This window comes from Canis lupus, chromosome X (genome assembly GCF_003254725.2).
Source record: "Canis lupus dingo isolate Sandy chromosome X, ASM325472v2, whole genome shotgun sequence".
Taxonomy (NCBI): domain Eukaryota; kingdom Metazoa; phylum Chordata; class Mammalia; order Carnivora; family Canidae; genus Canis; species Canis lupus.
Genome location: NC_064281.1, coordinates 15001 through 33313, shown reverse-complemented (window position 1 = coordinate 33313; position 18313 = coordinate 15001). Strand labels below are relative to the sequence as shown.

The window sequence follows — 18313 nt, the reverse complement described above, 5'->3', positions numbered from 1 at the left end:
GTCCAGGGACCACATTCATGCACGAGTTCCTCAGTCGGGAGCGTGGGGAGACGACGTGTGCACGTTTCCCAGGGACCACACCACGTGCTCCTTGTCCAGCTCCTGCGACCCTGCTCGGGGTGGAGCCGACCTCATGCAGGCTCATCCGTGTGTCGTCCGTGTGTCGTCTGTGTGTCCACACTATGAGGACCACCGCCCATGGGTCTCCCCTCTCTGTGACTCTCTGTGTCTCCTTCTCTGTCTCTCTCCATCTGTGTCTCTGTCTCTCTCTCTCCATCACGCTCACACGCTCACACACTCACCGAAGCTCACGCTCACACGTGCTCTCACAGCTGCAGAAGCAGAACAGTCCCCCAACGCCCCCCTCCAGACACATGCTCCTGGGCTGGGGTCTTCAGCTCCGGACCTGACCCCAGTGTGCAGGGTGGGCGTCTCTGCGACACCACGTGGGATCCCAGCAAAGAGCCCAGGCACCGCAGCAGGGCGAAGGAACGCAGAGGGAATGGGCTTGGGAGAAGAGATGAGGAGACCCCGAGGGTGCAGAGGGTCACCCCATCCTGCGCACCTGGAGGAGTGCAGTGATCCAAGGAATCCGTGCCTCGGTGCTCCAGAAATCAGCTGCACTGTGGGTGAGACGATGCTGGGGTTGGAGCCCCAGGACCTCACTCTGTGACCTCACGGGGTCCGCGCAGAGGCCATCACGTCAAGCGAGGTCTTGGGTTGGACCAATTTTCACATAAGGAGAGGAAACGGGGCCACAGACACACACCCACCCAGGGACAGCGTCCTGAGAAGTTGCCACAACCCAGCAGCCCGCAGACACTGCGGGACACGCCTGGAGCCGAGCCGTCCCCGGATCGGCCGCATCTGGGCCTCAGGTCCCTCCAAGGGGACCCAGAGTTGCCACCCCAGAACAGCCACTTTGGCCTACAGATTGGCTCGAGCCTCTGGCACCTGAGGACGGACACGTACGGAGGAGGTGTCCACCCTCTTTTCCACCTAAAAGTGGCTTAAGCTCCGGCACCCTGTCCTGCACCAGGACGAGGAGTGACCGTCGTCTCTGGAGATGGGCTGGCAGCACTGCAGACACTGAAGACAGACCTAAAGCAGCCGTATGATTTCATGCTCTCGTCCCCGCAACATCTTCCCTCAAAACCCAAGCTGTCCCTTAGTTGAGAGGGTCCGTCGCCCGTGACCGTGACGACATCCATGAGCGTCCCTTCCTGTCTGTGCAGCCCTCTGCGTGTCGGTGTTCACGGGAATTGCGTTCTGCTTTCCTTTTGATCTTTCTTTTCTTTAACGCACAGGCCTCAGTGACCGGACACAAGAGGATGGAAGGGAAGCCCTCCGTCTCCGAAGCCCCCGCAGAGCGACCCGGAGTGAGACCCAGAGCCGCGACCGGGCAGCACCCCCAGATCCCGGCGACAGTGCGCACATTTCTGCCGTTCCACCACTGTTAGCGCGCGTTGGTGTTGGCATCCCGGTTCCCGGTGGTGACGCGCTGTCCCGTGGCTCCTCTGAGACTCGGGCCGAGGACTCCCTCCCTCGCTCTGGCCACCGCTGGCTCTGCCGCCCGAGCGCTCGGCCTGTGGGCATCAGGGCCACCGACCACAGGCTCAGCCTCTGTCCTGCCACCAGGCCTCCGGCTGGGGCCGCCGTGCACCTGAGCCCCAGGTGGCCCTGCTGTGCGCCCCTCCTCACAGCTGGCTGGGTCGGGGAGCCACTCCCGCGCACCGCAGCCAGGACCCCGCGCCCATGGCCCGCCACGCGGGAGCCGCCTGCAGACTGGTGGTCATGGACTGCGGCCTTGCTCGCCGCTCTGCGTGGGCTCGACGACCTTCCCATCTCCACCTGCACCAGACATGCTGTACCCAACACCATCCAGGCCGATCTCCGTGAAATCACAGCAAAGCGCATCGCCTGGTCCCGAGGGACCACAGTGGCCAGTTGGACATCAGGGACCTGGGTCGCTAAGCGTGCTGTGCCCACGAGCGCACATTGTGTGACAATTTGGGTCTGGTCAGCACCTGCGAACCCCCACCATGGAAAGCTGTGTGCACCCAGCCCTGCTGTCCCGCCCCGGCCAGCACAGTTGGGGCGGGCCTTCCCCCTGGGGTGGCTCTGGCCCCCTGGGTGTTCCTGTCGCCTCCCCACGGCTGCTCCGACACATCAGCACACATGGGGGCCCTTAACATTCACGGTCACGCTGGGGAGGCCGGAAGCACAAAGTGAGGCTGTCAGCAGCTTGGATTCTTCCGGAAGCTCTAGGGGACCGTCCGTCCAGGCTGCCTCCCAGCTCTGGCCCGGGTCATCCCCGCGCCCCTTGTGGGTAGACACATCGCCCGTCGGCGCCTTCAGTGCCACCTACACTTTCCGTCTCTGCCTCTGGTTCGTGTGTCTCCTAAGGACACGGTCGCCGGCCTCGGGGCCCCTCTCCTGCAGGATGAGCTCGTCCCACATCCTTCACTGAATCACATCTGCACAGACCCTTCCCGAATACGATCCTGATTAGGGGTTAGGATGTGACATGTCTAGGGGATCACGATTCAACCCACTTCAGCACCTCAAAGCTGTGCCTTTTAACTCTTACTGTCTGTAACTTGCAAAAAGTTTCACGGCGTATGGGATCCTGAGGGGCTTCCTTGTCCCATGAACGTTACCTTGGCGACAGTCACCTGTTGTGAGGCCTCCGCAGTGTGGTCCCTCCGACTGCAGTCCTTTGCCTGGAACCCCGCCTCTTAAGCCGCGCGGCGCGGGGCCTCCGGTCTTTGCTGTTATTCCTTCCTTCTCTCCCCTAACCCCTCTGCTTTACCTTCTGGGGCTACAACGAACACACTTTGTTTCTTGCAGCAGTTTCAGGTCTACGGAAACCCTGAGCAGAAAATGCAGGGCTCCCGTGAGCTCCCCCCCCGGGCCCCCGATGATGAACGCCGGGCCCTGGGCGGCACATTAGTGATGAGTGATGAGCTCACGTTGCACGTCATGAACCCTGCGAGTCCTTCGGGCTGCTCCTGCTGCTGCCACCTGGGGGCCTGGACCCCCGACAAGGACGCGAGTCCGCAGCTACGGGGCCTGGAGAGCAGAGGCACCGCCCCAAGTGCCCTGGGCGCGCCTGGCCCCTCCGCCCGCAGCACCGCCGCTCTCACGGCCCCCGACGTCTGCCCTTCCAGACAGGCGTCCCTCTCTTCTCCTCTGCTTCTACCTCAAGTTATGTTCTCATTCCTCATCACTCAGCTTGTCAGACATTTTCTTTTTCCTGCAGTGAAACTATTCTGTGACAGATCTTGATGCCTAAAAACGCGGTATTGATCACGGCAGCATCACTACAGCGGCTCAGTCAGCAGAAGTGCGACTCCTGACCCTGCGTCCCTGAGGTCAAACCCCATGGTGGGAGTAGAGATCACCTAAATGGATACATAAAATTAAAGTTGAAAAAGCTTCATTACATATATTCCCCATTTCCACCTTGAGATATTAGCAGCGAGACTCCTTAGATGGGCATCGACGGCTTGTTACGATATCACGTCTTTCACCTGCTTCTTCACGACGTGCCAAGGACTGCACGGAGGCTTGTGTCCCCTCAGCGGACACTGTGATCCGCTTCTCCTTCAGTCCAGTGCAAAGCAAATGGTGGCAAACATTCAAAAGGATGTGTGGCCCACTCAGGAAACTGGTTTCCCGTTCTCGGGGTCTGGGGAGCAGCCAACAGGCTTCAGCGCTGCTTAGCAATTGCGCAATTGTTGATTTTGCCAGATAGTGTTTGACTTAAAAATTCTTGCTCTTTTTTTTAAAGACGTTATTTTTGAGTAGTATGTACAGCAAACGTGGGGCTCGGACTCACAACTCCGAGATCAAGAGTCTCACGCTCAGTCTCCGGAGCCAGCCGGGTGCCCCGACTGGCTCACGTGCTCAAAGCCTCAGGAAAGTTGGGGGAGGTCCATCTTACTCCGCTTTTGCCCGCGGGGTATTTTATCTTCATAAGGCCTCTCACTCATAGGATCTTCAGATCTGCATGTTTAGGGGCGCCTGGTGGCTTAGCCGGTGAAGTGTCTATCTTCAGCTCAGGTCATGACCTCGGGGTCCTGGGATCGAGTCCCGCGTCCAGCTCCCTGCTCAGGGGGAGCCTGCTTCTCCCTCTCCCTTTGCTGCTGCTTATGCTCTCTCTCTGTCAGATAAATAAAACCTTTAAAAAACCAAAGATCCTCCTGCTTAGGTGATGGGATATTGCCTGCGTGTCCGTCCCTGGATCCCGGCCCACCACCCAGGCCGCTCCCTCCTCAGACAGTCGCAGGCAACGCGAGAAGAATGCGCGCCCGTGTGCTGACAGCAAGCTCGCCACCCCCGGCGAGGCGAGCGGGGGCCCCTTCCTGAAACCAGCCCAGCCACCACCCAGATGCCACGGAACTGCCACGAACACGGGGCTCGTGCACAAACAACATGGAGCAAAACAATGCTCCGAAGCTGCCGCCATGTGCTACTACTCAAAGCCCAGAATGTTCCTGGCAGCTTGGTGATCACATCAGTAACATACAAAAATGCACATTTAATGCACAGGATCGGTGAGTTGTGACATGTGCGCACACCCTGACACTGCTGCCGTGTCAACAGGACGACGTTCCCTTGTCCTCAGCTGTCCTCCCGCCCCCGCCGTCTCCTGTTGGCAGACAACCCCAGACCTGCCTTCTGCCACAGGCGCTACTGCACGTCTTCTAAGGGCCTATGCTTGCGTGTGTGTGCCTGCGAGCGTGTGGCTCAAACTTGGGGTTTTCTGTTTTAGGAATAAGTCAATAAGAAGACATATAAAAATCAGGGCTTTTGTCGTGGTCGTACATTAATTCCCCGGGGGAGGGGCAGGGACAGAGCCGACCACCACACAGACTGCACCGTATTAACAGAAAAATACAGACACGTCTCAGCAGAAGAAGCAGGGACACTTGCAAGACAAAGCGAGGCCCGGCCAGCCCTGGACTGGGGTCTTAGGGCAGGAGTCAATCTCAGAAGCTCCGCTCGAGCAAAGCAGCCTATCGGCAGTTCAGGAAGGAATCCTGGCAGGCTCCGGGGGAGGGTGGCCGGCAGCACCAGCAGCCCCGGGTGGGACTGTTGACAGCCCAGCCCGTCGACTCTTGACTCTCGGGACCCCCCTCCCTGCCAGGCACCCGAAGAGGATGGTGGGCAAAGCTGGGAAGCGCTGCTCCTGGTCACAGCCGCGGAACTCCTGACCTCTTGGAGACACCGGGGATGCGCTGCCCTCCTGCGCTCCTGCGCTCTTGCCGGACACAGGGATTCTTGGCGTCGTTGGAGGACCCGCTGCCCCGGGGCCCGTAGGCGGCAGATTTCATGATGCCCCATGAGTGCCACCTGCTTTCACCTACAACAGAAACATCTCCAGCTGCAAAACGCGGGCAGCCTTTTCTCACGGACTGCATTGTGTCTACCTAACGTCCAGGAGTTCAAGTCCTCACCCCAGGGCCCCCGAAGGTGCCTGTATGTGGACACGGGGTCTTTAAAGAGATAAATTAGGGCAACCCGGGTGCCTCAGCGGTTTAGCACCTGCCTTCCGTCCAGGGTGTGATCCTGGAGACCCAGGATCGAGTCCTACTTCGGGCTCCCTGCATGGAGCCTGCTTCTCCCTCCGCCTGTGTCTCTGCCTCTCTCTCTCCCTCTCTGTGTCTCTCATGAATAAATAAAAAAATTATAGAAAATTTAAAAAAAAATAAAATAAAGAGATAAGTTAGTTTATAAAGAGTCAGGAGGGTGGCCACAACCCAACATCTTGCATTTATGGGATCATGAGGATTTCACGTGTGTTGGAGACGGGGCTGCATGAGGGGTTTGCTCTGCAGATGAGCTCCCAGGAGGCTAGTTTCAGGAGCGCCCATGAGTCGGAGGCTCTGCAAAGAGATTCCCTCCCAACCGCTGCCCTCTCCTGCACGTTGGACAGAGGACACGAGAGCTGCAGGCTGCAGACCTTCGGGCCCAGCTGCGTCCTCACAGGTGTACATGGAATCGCAGATTGCTGGTGGGCACAGAAGTCCGGTGTTGTGTGCCCGTATCGCGGGGGTGCCTTGAGCTGCCAGGCATCCTGCAGGCTGGCGCGCTGCGCCGTGTCCCGCTCGCTGTCCTGGGGAGGCCCAGCAAGCAAGTCTGAGCAAACACTCTGACATTGTCTACTCATAACACAATGCGTTCTGAATGGCTTTACGGTGCACTTATTTTTGCAGGAATGTAACTACAGTGTGATTCTAGGAAAGGTTCTCATTTTTACTCAAGGTCTTACTGAGAATTATTCAGCATTTTGGAGAAACATATCTTCAGTGGTAACGTGGCTCAGTGTTTGAATTGCCCATAAATGCGCCAGGATTGCTGTAACCATGGTGATTCAGATTTTATACAGATATGCCTATTTGCCCTCATGCGGGAATATTAAATATAAAGGTTGATTCCAATTGAATCTCGTTTCTTAAATTCAAATGCAAGCACCCGATTACTCTTACAGCTTGAGTGTGGTTGAAGCCGAGCACTGACATATTAAATTACATGTTGTTTTATTAAAACACGTGTACGTTTCATCTCCCTTTATCCCTTTGTCGTGCAATTACAGCTGCGTATAGATGTGTGCATTTCATCAGATGTGAACTACGCGTGCAGACACACCCTCGGGCCTCTGCATGAGATGCGTGAAAGGGAGGGTAGTGTTCTCACCAATATAACCCACCACGAGACGCCGCTCCACTCCCACCGAGAGGCTGCAGTCAGAACACTGACAGTAAACCAGGGGAGAGACTGGAACCTTCGAACATCACCGGTGGGAATGTGCGATGGTCCCGTCACTTGGGAGAACAGTCTGGCGGCCTCTGAAGATGTTCAGCAGGCAGCCGCCCACGACGGGAGCAATTCTGCTCCCACGTACGTGGCCAACACAAAGGAAAATATACGTGCACGTGGAAACTTGTATCCAGCTGTTCACGGCAGCAGCGGCACAACCGCCAAAAGCCGGGAACAGCCCACGTGACAGCAAGCGATGGAGGGTTAGCACACACGGGAGTCCTGCGCGGCCACACGCAGCAGTGCAGCTCTCACACCTGCCCTGGACCTGCCCCGCCGGAGAAGCCAGGTGGGCGCGCCGTGTGTTCATCTGGGGGCCATGAGGACATGGTGCCCACCGGCTGCAGAAGGAAGAAGAAGGTTCGAAGCAGAGACCCTAACCCTTCGATACTTATCAAGAGGCCAAATCCACAGCTCAGCCTCACACCTTCCCGATGTCTGTCCAGATACCAGCAGAGTCCCATGTTCTCTCACTGGCCGCACAAAAGTACGCCCCGTGTCACCTGAGAAGATTTCTGTGTCCGCCTGGAAAAGGAGATTTGGAGCTGAGCCCCACAGCACAGCTGCCCCTTGACAACCCAAGTGCTCATTGTGCAGCCGACGCTGGAGAGACAAACTGGGCCACGGCAGGCGCCGATGTGGTCACGTCTTCCCAGCAGGCCAGGACCACCTGCAGTGCAAGCCAGTGGGTCGGCCGTGATGTGCGATGGGAGGGCCTGAGAAGGCCATCACGGAGCAGGAAAGATGAGCTGTTGTGTGGGTGAGACGCACACGTCTGGAAATGTGTGATGTCTCTATGTGTATGTGCGCGGGTGTGCTGCGCTCAGTGTGTCCATGTGTGGCTAGGTGTCCACGTGCATATGAGTGCATGCGTGTGTGTACGACGTGTGGGTATGCACGACAAGCTGTGTGCACGTGCACAGTGCAGATGCCCACACTCTGTACCCGTGTGGGTATACACGTGTCTCACCTGTGGGCGTATGTGCATGTCTGTCCGTGCACTCGTATGTGCATGCATGCATCTGAGCACGGATGCGTGTGTATGTGTGCACCGGTGTGGGCAAGATGTGCCAACGAAAAGGGCAGCGTGTGCAAGACCACTCAGGCAGCGGAAGGAGCGGGAAAGACTCAGCCCCTCTCTAGTGGCTCCTCAGCCATGCCCCTAACCCGCCTCCCCACTCAGTCCCTGCTGGGCTCTGACCCAGGCTCAGCAGGATCCACTCTGGCCCTGACCTAACCCTAACCCTAACCCTCCAGAGCCCCCAGGCCATGACCTGACCTCCCCACTCCCGCTGGACACTGGCCCTGCGCCCCGCCCCCAGGGCAGCGGCCTCAAGGACGCACTCCGGCACCCCCAGGCCCAGCCGGCTCCCCCGGTGTTTCCCAGCTCCCAGTCCAGGTGTGATGACGGTGCTGACCCCAGGAAGCTAACAGCCCTGAGCCGTCCCCTACCTGAAACTCCTCCTAACCGAGGGAGGGGCTCCCCGTGCCTGCACTCTTGGCACCGGGAGGTCCACGCGGAACACCTGCTGCCTTCCGGGTGCCCGGGATTCGGTGGGTGCCAGGCAGCGTGCCCCTGTGAACATCGGCCGCCCAGCACGGAGTCTCCAAGGGGCTTCCCTGGAGGAATGCGCCCCTGTTTTCACCCTTCCATGCTGGGGGAGCAGCATGCTCTGCGAGACCAGTGGGAACTCTCGGTGGGAGCATAAGGAATCAGCACCCGGATTCCTGCTGACCAACCCCTTCCAGCAACCTTGAGGTCGGGCCTGCATCCCTAGGGTGCACCGTGACACATGCTCGCAACCTATTCCCACTCTTGTGAGCCTCCTGGAGGACAAGGAGGACAAGTCCCTGGAGATGGGGGCTGGTCCTGAGGACTCCACACACCTCCCCTCTCCCTATGCCCCTTGCTGTGTTGGGAGCATCTCCAGTGTTTGGAAGGCTGAGCTCCCGTCTAGATGTCTCCAGTGCCCCTCAAGACCATCCAGAACTATCCAGAACTAGTCTGCCCCCGCGGCTGGAATCTCTTCCCTCTCTGCGTTCTCAGGACAGATTTAAGTTTCCACAGCAAAGGTGGCAGCCGTCAGGGCCCGAGTCCCCACTCGTTCACACCTTTCCCGCAAAACATGCTTGTGAACTCTCCCACATAGACACCCCCTAGCCCCCCTCATGAAGTCTTGTGGACACAGTGGAGCCTTGGTGCGTTTTGGGGCTGTGGGCTGGCTGGAGTAGCCACTTGCTCCTCTGCATTGCCCCCCATGCCCCCTGACCACCCCTGTCACAAAATTTGACTCTTAGGCTTCAGTTTGCAGAAAACTTCCCTTCAATGGGATCCATTTCACAAACTCCTTCCCTTCAATGGGATCCATTTTTACAGTCCTATTATTGGGGTCACCCTGAGCAGGCTCTATCTGCCATCACCAGGAGCTTCTGTGGGGCACAGTCACCCACCTCTGGTCCAGCTCCCAGCTCAGATACTAGAAGACCGGACTGGGCCCCAGCAAGGCCCACCGCTGCTCCTGGATGAGCCCACCTCTTCCTGGTGCAGAGGGCTATGCTGTCCGGCCCCCTCCACCAGCGTGTACAAGGCTTCTGTTGCACACGGGCAGGGCCTCTCTCGGCTGGTGAGCTGCTGTGCCTGCTGCACCCAAGGGCATCCTGGCATGTGTCTCCACCCACCACCCTGTCCTCTCCTATTCCTTACATCTTGTGAGAACGATCTTGAAGCACCCTGACTCACCACCTGGTTGAATGACTTAGAAAACAAACCAGAGTAGCAGCCCCACGTCAGCCCTGACCCCTCCTGACCCCCACACCGGTTCCCGCAGGGTCCATCTTCTTCACTATGAGCTCCTGATGGGTGAGAATTGGCCCATCAGGGGAGCCTGACGCAGCCACGGGTAGCCTTTCTGGGAGTGCGGCCCAGGTGTCCCTGGAGCAGAGGTCTGTAGAAATGCCCCCTCTTCAAAGCAAAACATGCTGTGAGCTCTCCCACGTAGACACCCCCCAGCCCCCCTCATGAATTCTTGTGGACACAGTGGAGACTTGGTGCGATGCTCCACTGCATTGGAGCAACGTAGGGTGATGCTACCTGTCCTGTCAGTAGCCCCAGGGTTGGGCTGGCAGAGAGAACAAGGGGCCGTGGCTGTGCAGGTCACCTGGTCTGAGCGGCCTTTGCTGCAACCTCCCTCTGAATTGCTGGGTTGCAACCTGCCAAGGGAGAGGATGAGTGAGCTGCACGCACGGTGTGAAATTCCCCCCATGCAGAGGTGAGGAAGCAGGACAAGGCCGTGGGTGAGGAAGGGAAGGGCTGACTTGGGTAAATCAGAAACTTCCAGAAAAGTATCCCCACCAAGGCCTTGCATGTCCTTCCTGCTTTGGTTCCACTGCCAGCGATCCCGGCATTTCAGGTTCCTGCCCACGGCCTGTGTGGCAAGACTAGGAGGGTGGGTGGCTCCGGCAGGGGCAGACACCGCTGGGCTGAGCTAGCAGTCAGATGGCCCCTCGCAGGGCAGCTTTCCACTGGGAGGGGGACGCTCCCTGCACGGGACCTGCTGGCCTCACAGGAGGACGCCCCCGCCCTCCCCCGCTCTGACCACCTCCCTTCGGCTTCAGGGTTCTGCTCAGGGCGCAGCAGATGCCCCAGTGGGGTTTCATCACTGCATCTACCGGCTCCTGGTTCCCTCCGTGAACGGTGACCCTGAAGGTCACCCGGCAGATGGTGTGTGAGGCTTCAGACCCGGCACCCCCGCCCCCGCATGCACCGGGTCAAGACTCTGGAGGCCTGGGATGCCGCCTGTGCACAGAGGGGCCTCCAGACTTGAGCCTTCAGCAGTGTGGTGCAGACGCTGCCCTGGGACGTCGGGCGGCCGCCGCTGGCTGTAAGACGCTTGTAACCCACCTGCCTGTCCTGAGCCCCCTGCTCCCTGGAGCCTACGGAACCGGGTCGGTGCGCGTTGCCTGCAGCTCACTGGGCCAAGTTTCCACAGCCCTGGCTTAGAACAACAGGAACGCGGGCTCTCTGGGTTCAGGCCTGAAGTCGAGATGCACGTGGCAAGGCCGCGCTCCCCCTGGCCGTTCCAGCGGCGAGGGTCCCACTGCCTCTCCAGCTCCTGGGGGGTGCTGGCAGGCCTAGGCTCGTACATGCCCTGCTCCGGCCTCTGCCTCCGTCTCCGTGGCCTTCTGCCCTGCATTTTGTCTTCTCCCCTTTCCCCTTCTTGCTGTGTCCCAGGCCATAAACCATAGATCTGGAGCCTGGAGTGGCTGTGGGAAGTGCCGAGTCCAATAGTACCTGAGTCCTTCCCCACCGAGGACGTGGACTCTCTCCCACTGAGGATGCCGTACTTTCAACTATTGTGACTATCCAACCGAATTCATTAAAGCTTTTATTTTATTTTTTAAGGTTTTATTTATTTATTCATGAGAGACACAGAGAGAGAAGCAGAGACACAGGCAGAGGGAGAAGCAGGCTCCATGCAGGGAGCCCGATGTGGGACTCGATCCCGGGACCTCCAGGATCACGCCCTGAGCCGAAGGCAGGAACCAAACCACTGAGCCACCCTGGAATCCCAAAACCCCCATTTTTAATTGTAGTAAAACACAGAATATGTTTACCCTCTTTACAGTTTTCGAGCATACAGTTTAGTAGTAACTATTTTCTGTTTTGTGTAACAGATCTCTAGAACCTTCTCATCTTGTAACGCTGAAACTCTGCCCCTTAAACAGACCCCATCCTGTCTTCCCAGCCCTTGGCACGCACGATTCTACTTGCATTTTCATGAATTGGGCCCCAATTCATTCAAATATGTCTTGAGATCCTGCTTTCTTTTTTTTAATTTTAAGATTTAAAATGTTTTGTTTGTTTTAGAGAGAGAGGTGGGGAGGGGCAGAGGGAGAAGGAGAATCTTACTGCAGACCCCGTGCCCAGGGTGGAGCCCGATGCAGGGCTCCACCTCACAACCCTGAGATCATGACCTGGGCTCAAATCCAGAGTCGAATCCGTAACTGACTGAGCCACCCAGGTGCCCCAAATTTTTATTTTAAGTCATCTCTGCGCCCAATGTGGGGTTCAAAGTCACAACCCCGAGATCAAGAGCTGCGTGCTCCACGGACTGAGTCAGCAAGGTGCTCCTGAGATCCTGCTTTCAGTTTTGGATATGTGCCCAGAGGTAAGATCGCTGGGTCAGACGGTAGTTCCATTTTTAGTTTTTGGAGGACCCTGCATGCTGTTTCCCACAGTGGCTGCACCATTTTACATTCCGACCAGCACAGCCAAGGGCTTCAATCTCTCCACATACCCACTCTTCCTGGTTGTCTCCTGTTTTTTGATAGTGGCCGTCCTGATGGGTGTGAAGTGGTATTTGTGCTTCCGATGTGAATTTCTTTACAATTAGAGATGCTGAGCATCTTTTCATAGATCTGTTGGCCATCTGCGTGTCTTCTTGGAGAATGCCTCTTCAGGTCTGCCTATTAGGAGGCCACTTGTTTTTGTTGTAGTTGTAAGAGTTCCTTGTATATTGTGAATATCAACCTCTTATCAGAAATAGGATTTGCAATTATTTTCTCCTGTATGTCTCCTTTTCACTCTATGGATTCCTTTGTGCAGAAGCTTTTATTTATCTTTTTAAGATTTTATTTATTCATGAGAGACACAGAGAGAGGCAGAGACACAGACAGAGAAGCAGGCTCCATGCAGGGAGCCTGATGTGGGACTCGATCCCAGGATTCCGGGATCACGCCCTGAGCCGAAGGCAGATGCTCAACCGCTGAGCCACCCAGGCCTCCCTGTGCAGAAGCTTTTAAGTCTGTAGTCCCGTTTGTGTATTTCTGCTTTTGCTGCTTGTGTTTATGTGCCCTTTTCATAACCTGAGTGGAGAGCAGGTGTTATTGCCCCAAGTCCACCAAATTCATCCCAAAGCAAAGGCACAGACATATTAGTAAGCAAGGAATGTCTCCATATCAAGCATAAACATAGACTTTTGCTGAGAATTTTCATTAATGTTTGTTTTGACTCAATGACAAGACTTTCAAAAAGGTAATAATATGGTGGAAAAGTTCCTGTACATCATCCATCGAAAGTACCCCGAAGTCAGCAGTTTATATTAGCTTTATCCTGGATCAGAGCCTGGATCATGGTTGTAAAACAAACTAAACTGGATGGCTTACAACTACAGAAATCTATCCTTTTCCAGTTCTGGAGACCAGAAGCCTGAGACCTAGGCAGGGCAGGACCACTGAGGTCCAGGTTGGGCAGGGCTGTGCTCCCTGCAGGCGGTTCCAGAGGGCAGGGGTCCCTCCTGTCTCTTCCAGCTTCTGGGGCTCCAGGAGTCCCTGGGCTGGTGGCTGCGGCCCTGCCTCTCTGCCTCGTCTTCACGTGGCTCCTCCTCTGTGTCTCTTGTAAGGGCACCTGTGATTGGATTTAGGTCCGTGTTCATCCAAGGTGGTGCCAGCTCAAAGTCCCTCATTTAGGGCAGCTGGGTGGCTCAGCGGCTTGGCGCCACCTTCGGCCCAGGGCGTGATCTTGGAGACCCAGGGTCGAGTCCCACGTCAGGTCCCCTGCGTGGAGCCTGTTTCTCCCTCTGCCTGTGTCTCTGCCTCTCTCTCTCTCTCTCATGAATAAATAAAATCTTTTTTAAAAATTCCTCATTTAATGTATCTGCAAAGATACTTTTCCAAATAAGGTCACTTTCACATGTTCTGGGAACATATCTCTTGGGGTCCACAACTGAACCCACTATTTGGGTACAAGATAACCCTTTCATCCTAGGGGATGCGTAAGGTCTTCTATGGACTGGTGCTGACAGCTATACTGTGGGCATGTGCGTCTGGGGACACTCAAAGCATCTGTGAGGGAGGACCCCAGGCCTGGCTCCATCAGAAAGGGGGCTCATCCACCACGAGAACAGTTACGCCATGCTTTCCGTGGGTGCCAAGAGCAGAATTAGTCACCTTGGAAAGCTGGTTCTTGTGTAATTTCATGATTAAAAACCTCATGTAACCAATAATTGCAGGTTTAGAGCAATCGATTGCTGGCACATGATGACAACACTGTCACTTTCGGCTCCACAAGACTCCATTAGGAACGCTGCAAACAGGGAAGACTTGGCGATTCAGAAAGTTGGTTGCCATGGGAACCGAGCAGGCTTGTCACGGTTGTCAAGGAAACTCCTCCTCAGCGCTGAAGGCAGAAGTGGGCGGGCCCTGAACTCCGGGCGATCCTCTCAGAGGGGCCCCTGCTTTCAAGCCATTTACCTGACCCATGGTCTGCAAGGACACGTTCCGCGTGGGCTATGGCTTGGGGAAAAGTCTTAGGAAGTCGTATTTTTTGTCACAGTCCTGGAGGGGTTTGCAAAGCACCTTTGTTTTTAGGGAAACTGTGTTACTGCAGTGGAGCGCCCTGGCACAGCAGGGCTGACCGTCGAAGGCCATGTGTTCGTCATGTGAGTCTAGGGCCAGTGGGTCTCCGGGACCCAGGCTCTGTCCGTCTGGTCTCTCCTTCCTCCTTCTGGGTGGAGGGTTCCTGCCAGCAGGGGATGGGGCTGCTGGGGTGATCACACAGGAGCCGACCCCTCATCCTAAGACCCTCCTCAATCCTGCTATGTCCCCTTAGTAACACCTAGAGAGGCGGCATCCACACCGCAAGGTGACGTTAGCCTGGGAAGTGCAGTGGAGACATGGGCAGGAAAAAGGAAGAAAAACAGGGTCTGGTGGGGAAGCTCTGGCACAGTGGGGTCGCCAGGGCACAACAGTGAGGTCCCTGGGGTGCCACAAGGGTCATCGGGGCACCACAGTGGGGTCGTCGAGGTGCCATAAGGGTCACCGGGGCACCTCAGTGGGATCGCCGAGGTGCCATAAAGGTCACTGGGGCACTGCAGTGGGATTACCGAGGTGCCACAAGGGTCACTGGCGCACCACAGTGGGGTTGCTGAGGTGCCACAAGGGTCACCAGGGGGGCACCACGGTGGGGTCACCAAGGTGCCACATGAGTCACTGGAGCATCTCAGTGGGTTGCCGAGGTGCCTGCCACAAGGGTCATCGGGGCACCTCAGTGGGGTCGCCAAGGTGCCACAAGGGTCACCAGGGCACGGCACCATGGTGGGGTTCACCATATGAGTCACTGGGACACCACGGTGGGGTCACCAAGGTGCCACAAGGGTCACCGGGGTGCCATAGTGCAGTCACTGAGGTGCCACAAGGATCACTGGGGTGCCATAGTGCGGTCACTGAGGTGCCACAAGGGTCACTGGGGTGCCACAAGGGTCATTGAGACACCACGGTGGGGTCGCCGAGGTGCCACAAGGGTCACCAGGCACCATGGTGGGGTCGTTGAGGTGCCACAAGGGTCACTGGGGTGCCATGGTGGGGTCGCCGAGGTGCCACAAGGGTCACTGGGTACTGCAGTGGGCTCACCAGGGTCTCATGCAGTCTCTGGTTCCCTCTGTTATAGGAGTTACAGATGTGTATGGACTCTCTGATGTTTCCTTGTTCTGGAAATCCTATAGAAGGTGGCTCACACGTCCAGCTATGCTCTGGGGGTGGTCACAGCAAAGTTCTGTGGTTCAGCCTGGAGGTGCCAACGCAGGCGCACACACCGAGAACCAGCGAGAGTGAAAACGTGTTGTGCGAATGTGGACGGGGTGCGGTAAACGTGAGGCACCTAAAATCTCTTCTATTGCTTTTAAAAGACATAGTCACGTAGTATAAGCTTTAGTGCGTTTGTGAACAATGGAACCAGTACCATTACCGTGGCGCCCGTGCTGCGCTTTGGAGACGCAGGCGCGGTGGGTTGCATGGTGCGCGCCCCTTGGTCTGCGCCCCAGATGAGCAGTCAGCCTTCCGGGCACACTTAGGGTGCTTGTAACACTTGCTGCTGTGGAGCGTGTGCTCAGGTGAACATAGTGGTAACGAGACACCCCAGTGACTGGGGGCGAGGCTGGTGGTGTTTCCCACCCCGCCTTCCCAAGAAGCTGTGGGTAGAATGGCCATGTTTACACCAGCCAGTGCAGTTTGAGAAATGCAAGCAAGCAAGTCCCTGTCATCACACGTGCTTGGAAGCGGAACAGGTCGGTACCATGTTGGTGGTGAAGCGGCACAGGTAACAACCAAAAGGGTCACGAGTGTCGGTAACCTGCAGACATGCTCACCCCTGGGTTTGAGTGCCACCTAGAAACCCAATGATCTCCCCCTGTGTTCCCCAGGCAGCCTAGGGCCAGGGGTACAGGACGGTGGCCACGGGACACGGTGTTGTGCAGTGTGCCTCCCACGGGGCACTCGGCAGCTCCAAGTGATGCAGCAGAGCGGCCGCTGCTCCCACTCAGGGGGCCCATGAGGCCAGGGGGTGCCGACAGCCCCCAGGTGCCACTCCTGGGTCTGGCCCCCACAGGGAGATTCCTGCTGGGGGGCCTGGCACCCAGAGACTGGCTGAGGGCATGGTGGTCCCTCAGGGCAGAGCGTGCACTTGCACTCAGACCCCGGTGGTGGCTACACAGTCGGAATCCACTCCTGCTGCTGGGGCAGCTGGGAAGTGGCCTTGAAATGAAGGAAGCTGCTCGGCAGGTGCAGAGCACGGGGTGGAAGGGCAGCCGGTGTGAGACGGCATGGTGGGGGCCGGGGCCCGGCGGCACGCCCAGCAAGGACACAAGTCGGTGCGGCTCGCACGGGAGGCTTTCCTGATCCCGCGCTGTGGAACGGCCGGGCGGCCCGGCACCCCCGCCCGACGGCGCTGCTGCCCTTGGGAGAGCAAGGCTCCCCTGCTCTAGGGCCCGAGCAGATGGCGGAGGGGGTTGGGACTCCGCGTGGAGGTGTGCTTGGGACTGGCTTTGCCGCTTAGCAGCTTGTGACCCACGTCCTCCCGGGGCCTGGGTTGCTAGAGCGTTCACCAAGTGTGTGAGGAGTGTCCCAGCCCCCGGACTGCTGTGACACGCATGCGAGGGCCCGGACACAGAGTAGCTGCTACAGAGAGGGCGCTCATGCCACCCAGCAGGTGCGGCAGAAGGCAAGGAGCCGAGGCCTGCTTCTCTCCCGTTCCTGTCCCTGCGGGCCCTGGGGCCGCGGCTCTAGACGACAGGGCGGCCGGCTCTGTCAGGTCCGGCACCTGGTTTTCACGGCATGTTCATGCCCCCGCAACAGATACCCCAGACTGGGCAGCTCAGGCAACAGGTATTCATTTCTCAGGGTTGCGACATGTGAGGTTGGACGTGCGGGATCGGGGGGGTGGGGGCAGGCAGGGCTGGTTCCCCCTGAGGCCTCCCTCCTGGGTGTGTAGACGCTGTGTTCTCGCTGTGTCCTCCTCTCCTAAGGACCCCCAGTCTACGGTATCAGGGCTCGCCCTCCTCTCATTTCACCGTGACCACCCGACTAAAGACTCCCTCTCCAAAGACAGTCCCATTCCGAGGTCCCGGGCCGAGGTCTTCAATGTATGTATCTTGGGGAACGTGGTGTGGCCCATAACATCCGCTCACGGACGGAGGGAGGTGCCCACACGCGCTGTGTGCGAATCGGCTGGGGAACCGGTCTATGAAGCAGCAAGGGAGCCGGCCCCCTTCTGGGTGAGCAGGTTGGGGTATCAGGCTGTGTCATCCGATGACTGTGGTGTCCTGTGTGACCGGCGCACACAAGGGCTCATTGTCAGGAGGTGCGGGGCCGACAGCCTCAGCAAGGATGTCTGGGCCTCTCAGCAGCAGCAGCCCCCCCCACCCCCATAAGACACTTCACGTAGAGGGAAAGCTTTGCGTGGAGTTTAGGCGCATGAGTCTCACGGTCTCCTTGGTGCTTGGAAACCTCTCCTTGGGGCTGGACGTGAGGTGACCACGTGTCAGGAGCCTCCTCTGGGCTCTACAGAGGAATGAGGCCCAGGCCTGGGGCTGGGGGCAGCGCTGTGCCATATGGGGGAATCCGTGTGGGACCCGGGGAGATAGACTTTGGCGGTAGATATGACCGATGTGACTGGGGCACAAAGAGCGGGGGCAGACGAGGACAGTGCTGCGTACGTGGGCTCAGCAGTGAGGCTATGGGGAGGGGCAGACACCAGCCCTTGAAGCCAGAGTTCGCTCTTCAGGCACGCTCATGACTCCCCGTGGTTGGATCGAGGCATCGGTCTGGGGACAGGAGATCGGTGCGGTTGTGGTCGGGGCAGGAGGGTCCTGAGCACCCCTATGCCCCGTGCAGGGGACTGTGGCTCTGAAGGAAGGAGCTCAGACACACAGGCGGAATGGCAGCCTCATAGTCTATCCAGAAACTTCGGGTCCCTCAGCACAGCCCCATTGCCATCTAGTCAGGGCGGATGGCGCGGCTGCAACGTGTATGGCTGCCACATAGCTGCGTGGGCATCCGGGACACACTGCAGCGGGCGCTGTGCCGCCGAGGCTCTGCAGGCCCCACGCTCAGCATCCCTGTCTTCAGACTGGGCAATCCCCACGCAGGTGAACTTCTCTGCCACGGGCTCCACGGTCACAGCTTTGCCCGGTGACTGCTTGCTTCCGAGAAGGAA

The 18313-nt window shown here is 57.8% G+C and overlaps 1 long non-coding RNA gene across 1 annotated transcript in view; it reads left to right on the top strand.

The window, feature by feature from the left end:
* The first annotated feature begins 13991 nt into the window (after positions 1–13991).
* LOC118353693 (uncharacterized) overlaps positions 13992–18313 on the top strand; it is a 5041-nt gene continuing 719 nt past the window's right edge. The window contains exons 1-3 of the long non-coding RNA XR_004813015.2: positions 13992–14264; positions 15272–16983; positions 17124–18313. The exon at positions 17124–18313 is cut by the window's right edge and continues 719 nt beyond it. This is a non-coding gene — a long non-coding RNA (uncharacterized LOC118353693). The remainder of the gene's footprint in view (positions 14265–15271; positions 16984–17123) is intronic.